The sequence below is a fragment of the Tenrec ecaudatus genome, chromosome 14 (assembly GCF_050624435.1).
Source record: "Tenrec ecaudatus isolate mTenEca1 chromosome 14, mTenEca1.hap1, whole genome shotgun sequence".
Classification (NCBI taxonomy): Eukaryota; Metazoa; Chordata; class Mammalia; order Afrosoricida; family Tenrecidae; genus Tenrec; species Tenrec ecaudatus.
In genome coordinates, this window is record NC_134543.1 from 39,398,028 (window position 1) to 39,418,247 (window position 20,220).

A 20,220-nucleotide genomic window follows, 5' to 3' on the forward strand; every position below is an offset into this window, starting at 1 on the left:
TTTTCAGAAAAAAAGAAATATATAAGCTAATACTAAAATTACAGCATCCACTCCAAGACAATGAAATCTACACATGAATCTATCAAAAGTTGGCAGAACTGCTACAAACTATAAAGTCAATAATACTTCACTGCTAATATTTCAAAAGTGATTCACATCGATAGAAATCAAACTGAAATGCAAAGAACAGTAATATTCTTTAAAAGTACAAGCCCCATAGTTCATCATTCTGCAATTCTTCAACACAGTGTCAAGCACATATATTAATTTCTTTGCCATGATTATGTCAAAGAAATTAATATTGATTTAACACATAGTTGAACTCAACAATAATATTAATTTAACTAAGAACTCATTTTAACATGAGTCAATGAAGAGCCTTGACCTTAATCTTCCAACATAATTTTTAGTGTCACGGACGACTCATGGCCACTCTCGATAGGGTTTCTGAGGCTATGGGTTTTTATGGGAGTAAATCAGCTTCTCCTGAGGAGCAGCTGATAGCTTTGAACTGACAAATATACAGTTAGCAGACCCATGCTTCCCACCCAATTACAGCCTTGGAAATCCTGTGGGGCAATTCCACTCGATCTTCCAAAATCATTATGAGTCAGAATTTACCTACTGGCAACTTTTTCCTTTTTTTTTTTTTTAAATCATAGGTATTTACATAAAAACACTTGAGATGATCCGTCCACATTGCACCCACCAGCACCAGGACTCCTAATACAGAGCCAATCCTAATGCCATCCAGTCACTTCCAACTGATAGTGACACTACAGGAGCAGAGGGGTTTCCAAGGCCGTGCATTTTAACAGGGGGAGAGAGTCTTGTCTCTCTTCTTTCAGGCCAGTGACAGGTTCAAACTGCTGGCTTTCGGAGTAGCAGCTGAACATGTGACCCAGAGTTATGCCACCAGAGCTCCTTTTTCTGTGCTATACACGGACTCTTATGTTCCTTCCAGAGACAGCGATTTCAAGTGGAAAATAAATCCTTTGACTTCATAACCTGCCCGTCCACTGTCACATGGCCAATTCTTTCTAAAGAAATGAAAGCTTGTGAAAACAGAGGGTGTTGCCGGTATCATTTAGATCTTACATATCATGTTTGCAAACTAGCATAAGCATTAGGATGCTAGGGCAAAGCTGGCAGCTCAACCCCCCAACCACTGTGGCAGAAAGATGAGGCTGTCTGCTCCTATGAAGATTTATAGTCTCGGAAACCCTATACGGAGTTACTGTGAATGGGAATCAAATTGATGGAAGTGGGAAGAAACAAAGGGGCTTCAAAATGCTCGTGGAAATTGGAATTAAAAGATAATGGAGCATTTGGTGTAAGACATGAAAAAAATTTTTTATTAATTATCAAAGGTTCATGAGGGAGGAAGAGAGGGGAGGGGAAATAAGGGGAGGGGGAGAAATGACCTGATACCAAGGACTCAAATTAAAAAAAAAGTATTTTGAAAATGATGATGGCAACAAAGATATAAATGTGCTTGACACAATGGAAATATGTATGGATTGTGATAAGAGCTGTAAGAGCCCCCAATAAAATGATATAAAAAAAGATGATGGAATTTTCCCATGAACTTTCTAAAGCCTATTCATGTTTTCTAAATGACCACTTACTCAGGTTCCATAATCAAGTATTAAATATATTGCAATTCACTTGATTATTCATGTTCAACTGTCAAAATAACAAAATCTGTTGAATTTCTAAAATAATATCTTTTAAGCAATTTTTTGTTGCTAATTTTTTCTCTTGAGAAAAAAAAAGTAGAACGTTAAATGTTTTAAGTGAATATTGGCATTTGAATACTAATTCCCAACATTTGCTATAATTGTAAAATTAACCATTAACAAAATTAATATTTAGGAAAATAGTTGTCTCAGTGTATAGTGTTGTTTATAGTTATCACAGAAAGATATGACTGTGTAGCTAGGCTTGTTTTTTTTTCCAAATCATACTAAAAAGAAGCTCGTTACTTTTTATATTGTTTAAACTGTTCAGCTTATATTTTATTCAGCCAAGTTTCAACCTATATAACCAAAAGGATGCTGGTTAAACAAAGTGAAATAATAATTTTATTCATCTTCATAAATTTTACAGCATTTTCATAAACTAAGTCTCCAAACATAATAAAAATATCAAAACAGCCAAACTCAAAGAAGCATGTTAATAGTATAGCTTCACTTTAAATACATATGAAATTTACTTGATTACTTACTATTTCCCTATCTGATCCATTAGATACAAGAACCATCCTGAACCCTTTAAACAGTGAATAGATTGTGAATTATTATAAATTTTAGAGCTAGAATAACATCTGAAAGAATTATTAATAATCTTACTCTTCACCCTGAGGAGAGAAACCTAACAGGACAAGTAAGGCTTTTGAGGGAGATAATTAAGTATTAGGGAGAGGTGCATGGAAAATTATTTGGAGATAATTTTTTTAAAAACAATTGGAAAAGATAACCATGTGTTAACAAGGAAAATATTTTATAAAAGCTCCTAGAAAGAAAATTAATCTACAGAAAAAAAGGTTCCCAAATGAAAATGGAAAAGGGAAACCTAATATGCTTGTGAAAGATAAGAATGCTATACAAGGAAAGTTCCAAATTACTTCATATAAAATATATTCCTGTGGAGTGTGATGGATCATTTTTACACAGCCTTTCTCACAATGGCCTTCTAACTCCCACTAAATGAATGAGTGAAATTATGCAAATAAGGTTCTTTGGGCCATCAAAAGGATTACTGCTTGATCACTGCAAATCAAGCGCATGGCATCCTTGTGAGAATAAGACTATGGAAAAATAAGGCATCTGTAGCCCTAATAAGGGAATTGGCTGTTTTGTCAGTCACTAGACTTGAGAGCACTGGTGAGTTACAAGTTGGGCTGTTAACTGCAAAGTCAGCATTTTGAACCCATTGGACATTCCATGGAAGAGAGTTAAGGATTTCTGTTCCCGTACAGACCTGGAAACCCAAAAGGAGTTTCACTTAGTTCTATAGGGTCACTATGAGTCAGAATAAAGTTATGACAGCAGGTTTGGTATTTTGTTATTTTTGTTGTTGTACTTGCTATTGTTGTTGAGGCTTGAAAGAGAGCCAATTCTACAGCATAAAGAGGGGACCTTCACACAGAGTCCACACAGTGCCTCTTACTACCAGGAGACAGAGAGGATGAGTTCTAATACAGGAAACAGAGTGAGACACAGAAGTGAAGAAATAACAGCAGCAGAAATAGGAGACAAGCATGAGTGTGGTGGCTATGCTGGGCGTGCTAATCCATGGGAGCAAGAAAACTGAGTGTCTATGAACCAAGGTGTACTGGCACAGTGAGATGCCCCTGGGTGCCTAATGTCAGAGCTAAAGAGCTGTGCAATACTTGCCCAAGAAAGATAATGGCCAGGCTGACGGGTCAAGGGGCTTAAAGAGAAGTAAAGGAAGAGAAGCCTATCTGTGGGCTTACTTAAGAAGTTGTACATGATCCTGAATTGTAACCTGTTACTTCCCCAAAAATCCTATAACTATGAGTAGGGTCTGTGAGTTGTGTGACTGTGGCAACGAATCATCAAAAACCTGGCAAAGGGGCGGCAGATGTCACAACTGGTAAAAAGCTGGAGGGTAGAGGTGTGTGTTAGTCAAGGCTGACATGAAAAACTAATCCAGAGACACTCAGGTATGTATAACAGAGATCTTTATATCAAAGAGCAATTGTATATTGAGAAAACATCCCAGTCCAGTCCACATCAAGTCCATAAATCCAATATTAGCCCATATGTCCAATACTAGCCCATAAATTCCTCTTCAGACTCACACATAAGATGCAATGATATTGATACAGGAAGATCACAGGCTGGCAGGTAAAAAGTCTTGTTGATCCATTGGCAGTGGAAGTATCTCAACACTGGCGTGGGTCTCCACATGAATCCTCCAGCTCCCCAAGTGTATCTCCTCAGCAGGAAGGTTAAGCAGAGGAGAATGTAGCCCACCTCCAGGGAGAAAGAGAAGAAGTTCCCAGAATCCTCATGAGAAGGCCACACCCACAGGAGGCATCATCAGTCTGTGACCTGATGGACAGGCTAGACTCCATTCCTATACTTGTTTATCAAGTTGATATGAAATTCCGTAACTACCACAAGGTGTGTATGACCTCCACCTCATACATTTCAGTCTTAGATTGATATTGCTAGTGATTCTCTCTCCCCATGTGAAGTTAGAATACCCCATTTCTGATATATATAAAGTGTCCTGGTCTTGTCTCTCTAGAGAACCCTGCCTAACACAATACTGTCTTATTTCTATGATATATATTATATATGAAACTACATAGCATTTCCAGAATAAAGTAATTGCTTGAATCTGAGCCACTAAAATTAGCCAAATATTCCAATGACAAGGAAAAAAGTTAATTATCTAGAAGAACACATTTTTTTGTTTGTAACATGAACGGAACATATTTATAGAATACCAATGTGGTAGAAAACATGGATTTTAGAAATATTTCCCAATTATTTTTTATTCTCATGAACCAGCTCCCTCGAAGCAATAAAAGGAGAAAGAGAGAATAAAAAAGAACAGCAAATCATTGACTGTTGAGTCAGTTACAAGCATGGCAATGTTGTGTGTGTAAAAGTGTGCTCCCCTGGGTGTTCCTGGCTATGACCTTCTTGCAGTCGATCATTAGGCCTTTCTTCTCAGGAGCCTCTGAATGGCTGGATAAGTAGTTAAACTAGTTAAATAATTCCTGAAGCCGGATTAGGTTTTTTGAGTTTAAAAAAAACAAACAAACAAGAACACATCACCTTTATGATTATCCTACTTTTGCTTTAACCCCACCCCTATATCTCCACCTCTGGAGAAAAAAACAGAAAAGTCAGGTAATACAAAAGGATTTTATAGTGGGAAGGAGGGTGGGGTGGGGGGGGGGCGGGAAGAAGGCAATATTTAACAACTCCAAAGGACAAAAAGCATGTACCAAACCAGAACATATTTATAGTTCCTCATCTAAAATTCAACTACCATCCAACTGCAGCAATCAGCTAGGCTTGGTAAACGAAAGTAACGGTAATTTTGACAGATTATCTTCTATAAATATTCAAATATGGATGTTTGTGTCTCTATATGCAAATGAAAATGCTTTGTCTAGGATCCTAAAACTGAGCTTTTATATCCTATGGAAATCCCCCAGGGCCCTTAACCGTTATTTTGGCCCTTATACCTCATCTGATTAAGAGACCAATTATCTTCCTATCAATAACATGAATTTCAAAATAAGGGAGACATTCTTGTAAGTTTTACCAGACAAAAGGGAAGTACCTAGAATCTTTAAAATTTTAGGTTTATAAAGACAAAAGGAAAGATGAGTGGGTTCAGGAGAAGCAAAGAAAAGATCTTAAAGGAGAGAAACTGAATAAAAGATTATATTTTATTAATGTGATCAAGAATGCCTTGGGAAAGAAAAATACAAATATTATGAATTAGCAACTTCAAGTTTTGAGCTCTGTTTAAAGTTCCATTTTAAAAAACTGACATTTGTTTGTACATACAGATTTATGGCTCTTGAATAAAATTTAAATGCTGTGAGGGACTGGATTGACTCTTCAGCTGCAAAGGCTGACCCGTGATCATCATTAGCGTTTTAGCTTCCTTTGGGACTTTTTTTCTAGAAGTGCAGAATATCAGACCTCATCCAGAAAACTACATATCACATTCTACATTTGAACAAGATTCTCAAGTGACACATATACTCATTAAAATTTGAGAAGGTCTTGAGGGGCATTTTTAGAATTAGTTAGAAGGCATCTTCTGTTCAAAGAAAACTGGTTCCTACTACAAGTCAATCTTTTCCCAACAGGCTTTATGATCATTACTCTGAGACAAAGTTATCTGGGAGCAAGTGATCCTGCCCATGATTTGGAGAATTCCTATTAACTAGACATTTTTTTAGTTTTAAGTAATAATAATAACTAATAACTCCTTTCCTTTTAAAACACAGACACTAAGAATAGTAGGACATCTCAGAGATAGGAAAGACATGACAATATCTATGGCATCACAGGTCAGGAGCAGGTCAGATGTGCTAGTTCTCAAGCTACTGACTCTCGGTGCCAAATCTATCTTTTAATTCTCATAACAGTAGAGATGGAACTAAAGCCTGTTTCTCTCTTTTGCCACTTGACTTCCTGAAGACAAGCTTTTGACTGCTAGCAATACGTCAGGGCCGTCTCTTTACCCAGGAGCAGACACCTGCTTTCCCTGGCACTTCTGGAAATACTGTTCAGACACTCCGGCAACGTAGAGCAGTGCTCCTGATCAGATGTTTGGGTCTCTGCGGCCGCTCCCCCACACTCTGTTTCTGTTCCCCCGCCTGAGGGGTGACAGTTGCTTTCTATAATGTTTGCCTCCATGTGCCTCTTTCACCAGCCTTTTCCAGGACTTCCAAAATCAATTTTCTTGGCTGAAAATCTATTATTCTGCATTGTTTTCCTGGCCAGATCCTCTCTGATACATCATAGGCAGATGGCGTAAAAGTTAGCACAATCTTGATGACTTTGCAACAGTGTTTACAAAATGTGTTCAGGAGAAAGTTTTCCTCTTGTTCAGGAAAAGGTTAGCCAGATGGAATTCTACATTCAGAAGTATACAGACCTGGGTGAAGAACAGACCAGGAAACACAGCCTCACATTTGATAGTCTTGTTTAACAGCTTTCTATGATTTTGTTACAATACTTTTTGACTTTAAACGTTTTAAGGGAAATCTGTTATTTTTTATTCCATTTTTCTGTTTTTTGAAACCCTCCATATTTCTTATATATCATTAATGTATGTGTATAAATCCCTTTGTAATGGAATACTAGCCAATAAGGGCTTAACATTTTCATGACCCTGGAGGAAATTGACTAAATTTCTTTAACTTTTAGCCTCACAACAATGCTGTCAACTACAGATGTCCTTTAATTGTTATCTCCTTATGAATCCACAAGCTAGCCACACATGGCGCTATAGCCCACCTTGACTTGTCTTTCAGTGTGTTTACTGTGAGGGCTGAGTGTTGTTGTGACACTGCAAGCTATGTCACTGAAAGTACTTCAAATACCAACAGGGTCAACCAAAGTGAGCATGTTTCAGCAGAGCCTGCAAATGAAGACCAGACTACACAGAAGGAATACACTGTCAGTTTCTAAGAATCAACCACTGAAAATCTTATCGATAGCAGCAAAACGCTGTCAATTATAGTGCCAGAAGAGGAGCCCCGCAGGTCTGGAGGCACTCAAAATATGACTGAGGAAGAGTTGCCGTCTCAAAGTAAAGCTTCCTCGTCATTGATGGAGCATATGACCATAATGATATGGAGTAAAGCCTTCAGGACCTTCATTTGTTGATAGGGCACAATTCAAAATGAAATTAACATCCGCAAACATCGATTAATCATTGGATTTTGGAATGTATGAAGCATGCATCTAGGACAACAGAAACACATCAATATTAATATCCTAGGCATTAGTGAGCTGAAGGGAACTGGGACTATGGTTTACTATGACGAGAATGACAAAGTCAAGAGGAATAGTACCACCATTACCATCCAAAGGACATTTCAAAATCTACCTTGAAGTACAATGCTATCTGTGATAAGATCTATCTGCATACAAGGAAACCCTTTCAGTATATGTATTATCGAAATTTATGCACTAAGCAATAAAACTAGTGAAGAAATGGAGGAATCTTACCAACATTTTCAGTCTGAATTTAATCAAACATCAATCAAGCTGAATAATTGTTTGCAACTGTAATGCAAAGTTGGAAACAAAGTGGAAGGAACAGTAGTTGGAAAATATGGCCTTGGTGATAGAAATGAAGCTGGAAATCACATGATAGAATTTTGTAAAACCACCTATTGCCTCAAAGCAAATGCCATTTTCCCAGCAACACAAACTGCGTTCATACATGTGGACTACTCTAGATGGAATCCAAGCAAATCAAACCACATGTGTAAGAAGAAAAGAGCTAAACAAGGCCAGGGACTGATGATGGAACAGACCATCAATTGCTCATATGGAAGAGCAGTGGCAGAAAGACTATGCTTTCTACTCTTATAAAGAATTGCATTTTCGGAAACTCACAGTGGCAGTTCTACTCTGTCCTATACGGTTACTGAGAGTCAGAATTAATTCAATGGCAGTGAGTGAGTGAGTGACGTTCTGGCTGAAGCTGAAGAAAATCTTTGACACAGTCAGTGAACACTAATGACAGACTTGGGCTTTGGGATGGCATCAAGAACAGCACACATGAAGAAAGCAAAAGATCATTTAAAAAACAAGAAAAAAGGCAAGATCAAAGTAGATGTCAGAAGAACTCTGAAACTTGCTCTTAATCATAGAGTTGATAAAAAAAAAACTGAAGAAATGATTCAAGAGCCGAAAAAAGAGTTTTCAATGGCAATGCAAGAAGATCAAGTATCATATTAAAATGTAATATCGTGGAGTTAAAAACCAAAAAGGTAGAATATCCTCGGCATATATCAAACTGAAGAATAAATGCAAGCCTCCAGTTGCAATAGTGAACGTTTCTCTGAGCAAAACGTTGAATGATGCAGGAAGCATCAAAATAAGATTGAAAGAGCACACCGGGTTATTATACCGAAAATAGCGAGTTGACAGTCACACCGGGTTATTATACCGAAAATAGCGAGTTGACAGTCACACCGGGTTATTATACCGAAAATAGCGAGTTGACAGTCACACCGGGTTATTATACCGAAAATAGCGAGTTGACAGTCACACCGGGTTATTATACCGAAAATAGCGAGTTGACAGTCACACCGGGTTATTATACCGAAAATAGCGAGTTGACAGTCACACCGGGTTATTATACCGAAAATAGCGAGTTGACAGTCACACCGGGTTATTATACCGAAAATAGCGAGTTGACAGTCACACCGGGTTATTATACCGAAAATAGCGAGTTGACAGTCACACCGGGTTATTATACCGAAAATAGCGAGTTGACAGTCACACCGGGTTATTATACCGAAAATAGCGAGTTGACAGTCACACCGGGTTATTATACCGAAAATAGCGAGTTGACAGTCACACCGGGTTATTATACCGAAAATAGCGAGTTGACAGTCACACCGGGTTATTATACCGAAAATAGCGAGTTGACAGTCACACCGGGTTATTATACCGAAAATAGCGAGTTGACAGTCACACCGGGTTATTATACCGAAAATAGCGAGTTGACAGTCACACCGGGTTATTATGCCGAAAATAGCGAGTTGACAGTCACACCGGGTTATTATGCCGAAAATAGCGAGTTGACAGTCACACCGGGTTATTATGCCGAAAATAGCGAGTTGACAGTCACACCGGGTTATTATACCGAAAATAGCGAGTTGACAGTCACACCGGGTTATTATACCGAAAATAGCGAGTTGACAGTCACACCGGTTATTATACCGAAAATAGCGAGTTGACAGTCACACCGGGTTATTATACCGAAAATAGCGAGTTGACAGTCACACCGGGTTATTATACCGAAAATAGCGAGTTGACAGTCAATTATTTCAGAGGCAGCACATGACCATGAATCAGCTGCACTGAAGTAAGAATTCCAAGTAGCACCAAAGGAATTAGTCTAAAGCAAGGCTCCAAGGATTGACAGAATATCTAAAGAAACTTTTCAACAAGCTTGGGAGGCACTGGAAACAGTCGCTTGTCTATGCCAGGAAATGTGGAAGACAGCTACATGGCCAATTGACTAGAAGTGATTCAACAGGATGCACAAATTATAAAACAGTATCATTGATATCAAAAGCACATAAAATTTTGCTAAAGATCATGCAACAACTGTTGTAGTAGTATATTGACAGGGAGCTACCAGAAATTTAGGCTGGATTCAGAAGAGAACATGGAACAAGGGATATCATTGTTGACATCAGATGGATCTTGGCTGAAAGCAGAGAATACCAGAAATATGTTTGCCTGTATTTTATTGAATATGTAAAAGCATTCAACTGTGTGGATCATAAAATAGCTACAGATAGCCTTGAGAAGAATGGGCGCTCCAGAGCACTGCATTGTGCTCATTAGGAACCTGTACAGGGATCAAGAGGCCTTTGTGGATAAAGAACAAACAGACCAGAATTGCATAATTCTAAATCAAGAAAAGTGTGCGTCAGGTTTGTATCCTCACACCACACTTATTCAATCTGTAGGCTGAGTCAATAATAAGAAAAGCTAGACCATATGAAAAGAATGTGACATCAGGATTGGAGGCAAGCTTCAATATGTAGATGACACACACCGTGCTTGCTGAAAGTAAAGAGGACTTGAAGAACTTGCTGATGAAGATCAAGGATGTAAGTAAGCCTTCAATGTGGATTGAAAAGTAAAGAAAACCAAAATTCTTGCAGCTGGACCATCATGACAAACAGAGAAAAGATTGAAGATGTCAAGGACTTTATCTTGTTTGGATGCACAATGAGTGTTCATGGAAGCAGCAGTCAAGAGATCAAATGAAGCAGTGCATTGGGTAAATTGGCTACACAAAACCTCTTTAAAAGCAAGGATGTCACTTTGCACCTGGCCCAAGCCATGTATGTTAGACAGGGTTGTCTAGAGAAACAAAACCAGGACACTAATAATTTTACATATAAGTATATCTAGATAGATATATAACATAAGAAATAAACAATTAATCTATAAAGCAGTACAAATGGCTCAGTGCAACTCACTTCTGTGAGACAGCTAAGTCCTTCAAGTCTTGAGGATCACCAAGTAGTCCTCTGTAGAGCAATTCAAACTATCTGGCCACAGGCAGCAAAAAGCAAGGCAGGTCACCAACAGTCAGCCAGATGACAGAGTCCGATAGTCCCGAGCTCAAGAGATGTATATTCTAGTAGGGTGGCGAAGCAGGTCTTGAAGGAACCTCAAATTACAATGACATGGTGCATAGGTTAGTTGTCCCACAGGTAGTGGAGCTTGCACAGAACAAACAAGGCAGCCGCACACTGGTTCCATTATCAAAGAGCAAGAGAGAAGAAAGGCAAGGCTCACTGAGCCATTTCTCTCTCTGCCCTTCAATTAATCCACGTATTCACTGGCCATGTTGGCACAAAAAACCTACCTATCACACCATGGTATTTTCGATCACCTCATATGCATTTGAAATGTGACACTGAATAAGAAAGACCAAAGAAAAATCTATGCATTTGAATTATGGTACTGGCACAGAATACTGAAAGTACCAAGGACGGCCAAAAGAACAAAACAACCGGTATTGGAAGAAGTACAGTCAGAATGTTTTTGGAGGTGAGGATGGAGAGACTTCGTCTCGGGTCCTTTGGACATGTTACCAAGAAAGACTAGTTCCCGGAGAAGGACTTCATGCTTGGTAAAACAGAGGGACAACGAAAAAGAGGAAGACCTTAAATGAAATGCATTGCAATTGTGGCTGCAACCATGGACTCAAAAACAGGACAATTCTGAGGATGGTGCAGGACCAGGCAGAATTTCTATGGTCCGTAGGGTATCTATGAGTTGGTACCGACTCAACCACACCAACAAAAACAGTGCTATAAAGGTTACTTTAGCACTTTCTAAGAATAGCCTGAAGGAACGAAAAGGAGAATTTCCTCTTCCTTTTTCCCGATGTACTATGTTGATGATTCATGAACAGTGAATTCACAGCCAACAGCATTATAACTCGTTCCTACGGGGCTACCTAACACACATAATTTCATCATAGGCACAACACAACCTTCTTGCACATAAGAACATGAGTCAATACTAAGCTTGAGACATATTTAAAACATAAAATCAACAAAAGAACAACAAAAATGCAAAACACTTGGCACTCAATAGAGTACATGAGTAGGAGAGCTGAAGGCACTGCCTGGTGAGACCTCAGCAAGGAGTGTGCACATCAAGAGAACTCAAAACTTTTCCACCCTGTGCGTGTCCATGAATGACCATAACAGGGTCCACATTGCTGAAAAGGGGCACATAACTTTTGCAATAGGCAGGTTCATAAATGCAGATTCTTGAGCAATGAGGGATGAGAGTCATGTTGTATCTATAGTTGTAAGATAAAAAGTATTCTTTGTGGCAGTGGAGTATGTCATATTTTTAAAGACTTTCACATAATTTAATTTGCTTATCCCAACAATCTTATAAGTAGGCACATAAAAAACATATTCTCATTTTTTGATAAACCAAGCTCATAAGTCCACGTAACTAATTCAAAAGTATTTCTCTGTAGGTCTTAATAAGCAAGAATGTTCTGAGGCTTTGCTGGTAAGCACAGCAAAAGCAGAAATGCATTACACTGCAAAACTCCAAACTATGGGCACAATACTACCTTACTTCACAGTAAGGTCTATCGTGGGTGAACAATGAACTACAGAAGGAGTGAAGGAAAAGAAAAAAAGATGGTAAGGACAAGTTTTTATATAGGGCTAACTATAACCTTGTATATCATTTTTCCCATCTCGTTAAAGTTTCAAAGTACTTTATTTCTCTTCCTACACATATTTTCTGTTAAGTTTCCAACTTTTTATATCACATAATTATATCACCATCATCAAAATTATGTTCCATCTCAAATTGACTTGCATGCCTATAAAGTCAATCCTGGTTTTAAAAGCTATATGATTTTGTAAATATAGTTTTTGCATTTTAGCAAACGCATCCTATTCCTCATTTTGGTTGACCAGTATTCTCTGAAATGACTTCTGTTCAAGTTAACTGCTCTCTAAAAGTCACTTGCAGCCCCAGGGTAGCACAAATGGTTAACACACTCAGCTGCTAACAAAACCTTTTTAATTTGAGTCCACTGAGCAACACCTCAGAAGAAAGACTTGGTAATCTACTTGCAAAATTAAATCATTAAACACAATGGAACATAGCTCTTTCCAGTAAACCTTAGGGTTGTAATCATTGGCATCCCCTTAATAGCAACTGTTACTGGTTAAAATACATATTCTGCTATTATTTCCACAAGATTTGCAGGACAAAAGGACTGACAATTTCTCTATAAAAGTGGTATCAATAAATCTTAGCTGACAACCAAAGTTATCTTGTTCCTTACTCTCATTCCTGAGTTCTAATACAGAATTCTCCATAAATATCAAAGACAAGGTAAGTTAGTCCACTTCTCTGAATCTCATTTCCTTATGTGTAATAACAAAGTTGGTCTAGCTCTTTAGAATGTCTTTGAAAACTAGATTTCTTTGGAATTTCTTTGAAAGTCCATAAATCTGGGGTGGGAAGGTGGGAGACGAGGAACAAAAAGAGGAGCTGATACCGAGAGCTCAAACAGAAAGTAAATATTTTGAAAATGATGAAGGCAACATATGTACAAATGTGCTTGACACAAATGATGTATGGATTGTTCTAAGAGCTATAAGAGCCTCCAATAAAATTATTTATAATTAAAAAAAACAAAGTCCATAAATCTGAGGAATTAAATCCAAATTTATGTACTTACACCCTTGCTAGTTGATATATTTTATTTGGCCCTTACTGCCCACTGCATTAAAAGTAAGAATAATATTCTATGTACCTTTGTGCCCGTATCACTCCGACCATCACACCCTGCACATACAGGTATGCTTCTTACTGGTTCCCGAGCTAAACCAACATAAAGCTTTAGTATTACAAATATAAAGTGTTAACTTAAGAAGACTTGTAATTTCCCTTTGTAAGGATGAAAAACAAATCACTGCAATTTTGAGTTGAATTCTGAATAGAAAACAGTGTACAATTGTGGTAAAAATTCAAAAATACTACTATATCATGTGACTGATATTCAGCATAAATAGTGATTAAGAGAAGACTGGTCCCAAACCTTATACTTTTTTTTTGGGGGGGGGGGAGTTAACATTTTATTAGGGACTCATACAACTCTTATCACAATCCATACATACATCAATTGTATAAAGCACATCTGTACATTCTTTGCCCTAATCATTTTCAAAGCATTTGCTCTCCACTTAAGCCCTTTGCATCAAGTCCTCTTTTTCCCCCTCCCTCCCTGCTCCCCCCTCCCTCATGAGCCCTTGATAATTTATAAATTATTATTTCGTCACATCTTGCCCTGTCCAGCGTCTCCCTTCACCCCCTTTTCTGTTGTCTGTCCCCCAGGGAGGAGGTCACATGTAGATCCTTGTAATCAGTTCCCTCTTTCCAACCCACTCACCCTCTACCCTCCCAGTATCGCCCCTGAAACCCCTGGTCCTGAAGGTATCATCCACCCTGACTTCCCTGTGCCTCCAGCTCCTATCTGCACCAGTGTACATCCTCTGCTCTATCCAGACTTGCAAAGTAGAATTCAGATCATGGTAGTTGTGGGGGAGGAAGCATTTAGGAACTGGGGGAAAGCTGTATTCTTCATCTGTACTACATCGCACCCTGACTGACTCATCTCCTCTCCTAGACCCCTCTGTGAGGGGATCTCCAGTGGCCGACAAATGGGCTTTGGGTCTCCACTCTGCACATCCCCCTTCATTCACTATGGTAAAATTTTTTTTGTTCTGATGATGCCTTATACCTGGATCCCTTGGACACCTTGTGACCACACAGGCCGGTGTGCTTCTTCCATATGGGCTTTGTTGCTTCTGAGCTAGATGGCCGCTTGTTCATCTTCAAGCCTTTAAGACCCCAGACACTATCTCTTTTGATAGCCGGGCACCATCAGCTTTCTTCGCCACATTTGCTTATGCACCCATTTGTCTTTGGCAATCGTATCATGGAGGTGTGCATCCAATGATATGATTTTTTGTTCTTTGAGGCCTGATAACTGATTAATTCGGGACCACATGATCACACAGGCTGGTGTGTTCTTCCATGTGGGCTTTGTTGCTTCTGAGCTAGATGGCCGCTTGTTTATCTTCAAGCCTTTAAAACCCCAGATGCTATCTCTTTTGATAGCCGGGCACCATCAGCTTTCTTCACCCATTTACTTGTTCACCCACTTTGGCTTCAGCGGTTGTGTCGGGAGGGTGAGCATCATAGAATGTCAAACCTTATACTTACAGTTTTCCAAAACCATTTTATCTAATGCCTTACTGAAGATATAAAAACCAGACCCTGTAATGCTATGCACTTACTTAGATCCTAAAGCTATGGAAAAGGGAAAGAGAGAATTTAGGAAAGAAAAAAAAAACTAACAGGCTTATGTATCTAGCTACTAGTTTATCACATAAGACTTTGCTCCTAAAACTAAGGTATTTGTCACATTTGTCTTTAGAAAAAGTTTAATACAATTTCTTCTTACAGTAATATTTGAATAAGTATTGTTTAAGATATAGGTGTAGACTTACTGCAGATATTCCTAGTTATCCTGTAATATCAACATAAATTCAAATGTAGCAAGTGTTAGCAGATGCCTAGTTCAGGATATAAACACTACTCTGTGGTTAGAATGCATAGATAGCAATAAAATTCAATGCAGAAACAAGCTGCAATAATCATTTAACTATTCATATACCAGTAGGGGAACAAGAGGTTCCAGAAATCTTGGTAAAGGGTCACTTGAAACTGTCACATCTGCATGCAGTTAAACATGTGGCACTCCAGTTTCAGGAATCCGGAGCTTACCAAAACTTACACAACTAATTTTGGGTTATTTGGAGTGAAGGAAAGAGATACAAAAGGAGAATAATGAACTTTGTAAAACCCCTATTTTGACTAAATCTGCACCTGTGTGGCAGCTGTTAAAAAGCTTTCTTTGAACTCCCCAATAGTATTTTTTTAAATTAATAGCCAAATGTAGGTTTATGATCTGAAAACTGAGATAGGAAGACTTTATTCATTGCTGGAAACTATTTTTCTATTATCTAATTAGTCAATTATCCAACATTTTCATTGTCTAATGGTTTGGGCCTGCAGCTAACAGATATCACCACACACACTCATTGACATGAGGTCGACACCATCTTTTAGTAACCCTAGAAAGGCAGCAGGGCTGCCCCGTAGTTTCCAAGGCTATCATCTTTACATTCTACATCTTTCTACCTAGGAACAGCTAGTGGGTTTGAACTGGAAACCTGCCAGTAGATGAGCATTTAATCATTGCACCAAATTAATAAGTACAGAATTATTTTATAATTAAACAAAGCTGTTTTAGTTTCCAGGAGTTTGAGATTTTTAAATGGTTTTTGAAGAGAAAGTACATTAAACCTTTGGTAATTATGAAGAAACTCACATTTTATTATTTTTCTCCTTTGTGAAGCAATTGATTATTAAAATGTCTGTGAGCCAAATGATATATACTATGTATGCATATAACACCAACCTGGAACACATATAAACCTTTGCTATCACTGTTAATATGTTATCTAAAGGAGTATTAACTAAAAAATATAATAAGAATCAATACAAATTAAGTAATGCACATTTTAAGATTTTTTTATGTTTTAATTTATATATAAATGGTATCTCAATCCTCCATATAATTATTTATTCAAGAGGGGAGTTATTTAAATCCTTTATCTATGAAACTTTTTAAGTTACTGATTTGTTTACTTTAAAATTTCCCTAACTACTTGCTATTTCTACCTGTGAATGGCAAGAGCTCTACAAAAATATCAAGAGTAAATGACAATATCTTCTTGGGAAGAAATGAAAAATTATAAAGGAGTATTTCAAATTTCCCAATATTTAATATGTGGAGATACTTCCTGGAGGATAAATGAAAGTCAAAAGAGTGAACATTTGTTGAAAATTATACAAATATTACAGGGGAAGAAAATTAAGGTTTAATGAGAAAAGTAATATGTTGGGAAGGGAAGGTTGTCACCAATGAATTATTATTGAGTCTCTAATTTCCTCTGAATATCCGAAATAAAGGCATATTATCAATTTTTGTGAAATTTTACAGAAAAATAAAATAGCTTACAATTTTGAAAAACTACAATACATAATACTGAAATATAGCTTATACCTGACACATGTACTCTGAGAGCCTCACATACATCAAACATGTTTTCCACGACTTCTAAAAATCCCTGCAGAAATGTCAGATATATATGGCCCTTCCACACCAAGGGACGAATGTGGGAGAAGGTAAACAATGGAAAGTGTAAGGTACAAAATAATTGTAACAATATATAATTGATCAAGGATTCACGAGGGTGGAGCAGGGAGGGGGGAAAAAGACGAGTTTATACCAAGGGCTCAATAGAAAACATTTTGGAAATGTTGATGACAACATATGTACAAATATGCTTGATAAAATCAATGTATGGAATGGTATAAGAGCTCTAAGAGCCCCCAATAAAATGATTTTTTTAAACAACAGAAAAAAACGAATGGCAGATATAGTATTCTCTCTACAATGTTTCTCATATAAGCTGGTTTGGAAAGTACAGGTCTATGGTAAGCTTGATGATGAAAGAATAGAAGAAACAATACTTTTTGAATATTCTCAAAAATTGGGAAGAAATATGCCCAAAAACCTTAAAGTGGTAGCCAGGTATTCATACTTTCCTAATCTCTGAATCATCAAGTGTCTTCCACTGGCACTAACCCACACAGCCTCATATTTAAATTAAAATTAAGCCAGCTTTACAAGGGGAAAACAAGGAGCCATAAAGTAAGAATCAAAGTAGCAGATAATAAAAGGATTTATGTATTTAAAAATGATAAGCATAATTTCATTACAAAGCATAGATTATATTTGCAAGAAATTAATCTACCTGTACATTTTAAAAATCCTCATAAAAGAAAATAAATCACATGGTAAACAATCCATTCAGTAACAACCAGAGCTCCCTGAAAAGCTCAGGTAGGCTTTGGAAGCTACATTTAATAAAGCATGAAAACTAACTTTCAAAAATGATTTTACTTGACTTCTAGAAATGTCGCAAACGCATAACACAAAATGGAAAAATCTATTACAATTAAGTTTGAAGATGCATCAGCAACTAAAATAGCTGCTGCATAACCTTATTCAAATATATCTTCAAGTCCAAGTCTGCTCTGAAGCTTTTCATTGCCATACACTTCTTGCTCCTCTACTGCAGGACATCTACATAACGGCATTCAAGACACAATGCAATGTTTTGAGAATGATGATGGCAACAAATGTACATATGTTTTTGACACAATGGATGGATGGATGGATTGTGATAAGAATTGTACGCGCCCCCAATAAAATGATTTTTTTTAAGACACAATGCAAGGAAGGCAGGGACCAAAGATTCAGAGTTCTACAAAGCCTGAACTACTTGCTCTTTGAGTTTTATAAAGACATTACCTTCTGAGATTAAGAGTTAAGAATGACTTTTTTTTTTAAGGAATCGCTTTAAAACCATGACCAGAATAAAGGGCCCCTCTACGTGTACGTGTGTGTGTGCATGTGTGTGAGAAAGAGAGAGAGAGAGAGAGAGAGAGAGAGAGAGAGAGAGAGAGAGAGAGAGAGAGAGAGAGAGAGAGAGAGAGCGAGCAGTTGATAGAATGGGGCAAGAGCCCATTAAGAAAAATCTACAGTGGAGTCTTTGAAAAACAGAATTTTTCCTTGGTCCTTGCATATCATTGCCCTCACTGCTGTTTATCCTCAAAGCTCCTGATATAAAATCCAAACTGCCCAGAAGTTGCTAATCTACAAGATCAATTTTCCCTTCTGAGAATCTTCTTTGATGATTTCCCAGACTTGCTGAACTAGGCCTGACTCTGTCGTGCTAACTCTCACACAAAATCCTCACTGCCACTGAATCGATTCTAGCTCATTGTGACTTCTAGAGGACCAAACAGAACTGCCCCTGTAGGTTTCCAAGGCTGTACATCTTTATGGGAGTAGAAAACCACATCTGTCTTCCAAGGAACAACTGGTTGTTTTGGAACTGCTGACCTTGTAGTTAGCAGCCCAACACATAACCCCTACACTACCCTGATAAAACCCAAAACTCAACCAAACTCACTGCCTTTGAGTTGATGCCCACTCATAGCAACCCTACAGGATAGGGTAGAACTGCCCATGTGAGTTTTCAAGACTGTTACTCTTTGTTGTTGTTGTTAGGTGCCATCAAGTCGATCCTGAGCATAATGACCCTGTGCAGAACAGAACTTTACATGGTCCTGCGTCATCCTCACAATTTTTCCTATGCCTGAGCCCACCTATGCAGCCATCCCCTTTTTCACTGCCCCTCCACTTTACCAAGAATGATGTCCTTCTCCAGGGACTGGTTTCTCCTGGCAATATATCCAAAGCACATAACATGAAGTCTTGCCATCCTTGCCTCTAAGGAGCACTTTGGCCTTACCTTTTTCCAGTACAGATCAGTCTGTCTTTTTAGCAGTCCATGGTACTTTCAATATCCTTCTCCAGCATCACAATTCAAGAGCATCAATTCTTCTACAGTCTTCCTTATTCAATGTCCAACTTTTCACTTTGCGTTAGTGCTGAAAGAAACCTCCCTTCTTCAATACTCTAAAGAGGCTTTGAGCCGCAGTTACCTGAAGCAATACATCTTTTGATCTCTTGATTGCTGCTTCCATGAGCATTGATTGTGGATGCAAGTTAAACAAAATTGTTGACAACTACAACCTTTTCTCCATTTATCATGTTTGTTACCTATTAGGCCAGTTGTGAGGATTTTGGTTTTCCTTACAATGAACTGTAATCTGTATAGAAGGCTGCAATCCATGATCTTCATCAACCAGTATATCAATTTCTCCTCACTTTCAGCAAGCAATTTTGTGACATGTGCATATCAATGGTTGTTAATAAGCCTCCTCCAAGCCTGTTGCCATATTCTTCTAAATACAGTCCAGCTTCTCTGATGATTTGCTCAGCACACAGATTAAGTATGGTGAGAGGATACAACCCTGAGGCACGCCTTCCTGATTTCAAACCGTGGAGCATTGCCTTGTTCTGTTTGAATGATGCCTCTTAATCCATGTACAAGTTCCATGTGAGCACAGTGAAGTGTTCTGTAATTTCCATACTTGTCAATTTTGATCCACAGAGTTAAATACTTGCACATAATCAATAAAACACAAGTAAACATTTTCTGGTATTCCTGGATTTGAACCAAGATCCGTATGCCATCAGCAATGATATCTTGTGTTCCACATCGTTTCCTGAATCCAGCTTGAACTTCTGGCAGCTCCCTGTCAATATAGTGCTCCAACCACAGTTGAGTGATTTTCATCAAAATCAAGTAATGCCTTATACTAGGCATTTCTGCTGGTATATCATATACTGGGC

The 20,220-nt window shown here is 38.0% G+C and overlaps 1 protein-coding gene across 7 annotated transcripts in view; it reads right to left on the reverse strand.

The window, feature by feature from the left end:
• Window positions 1-20,220, reverse strand: part of FUT8 (fucosyltransferase 8) — a 286,681-nt gene that overhangs the window by 204,288 nt on the left and 62,173 nt on the right. For 2 of the 7 annotated variants that reach the window (XM_075532152.1, XM_075532153.1), the window contains one exon: window positions 10,745-10,938. The exons of the other annotated variants lie outside the window; for them this stretch is intronic. The gene's annotated coding sequence lies outside the window, so the exon portion shown is untranslated. The remainder of the gene's footprint in view (window positions 1-10,744; window positions 10,939-20,220) is intronic. 7 annotated transcript variants of the gene reach the window in all.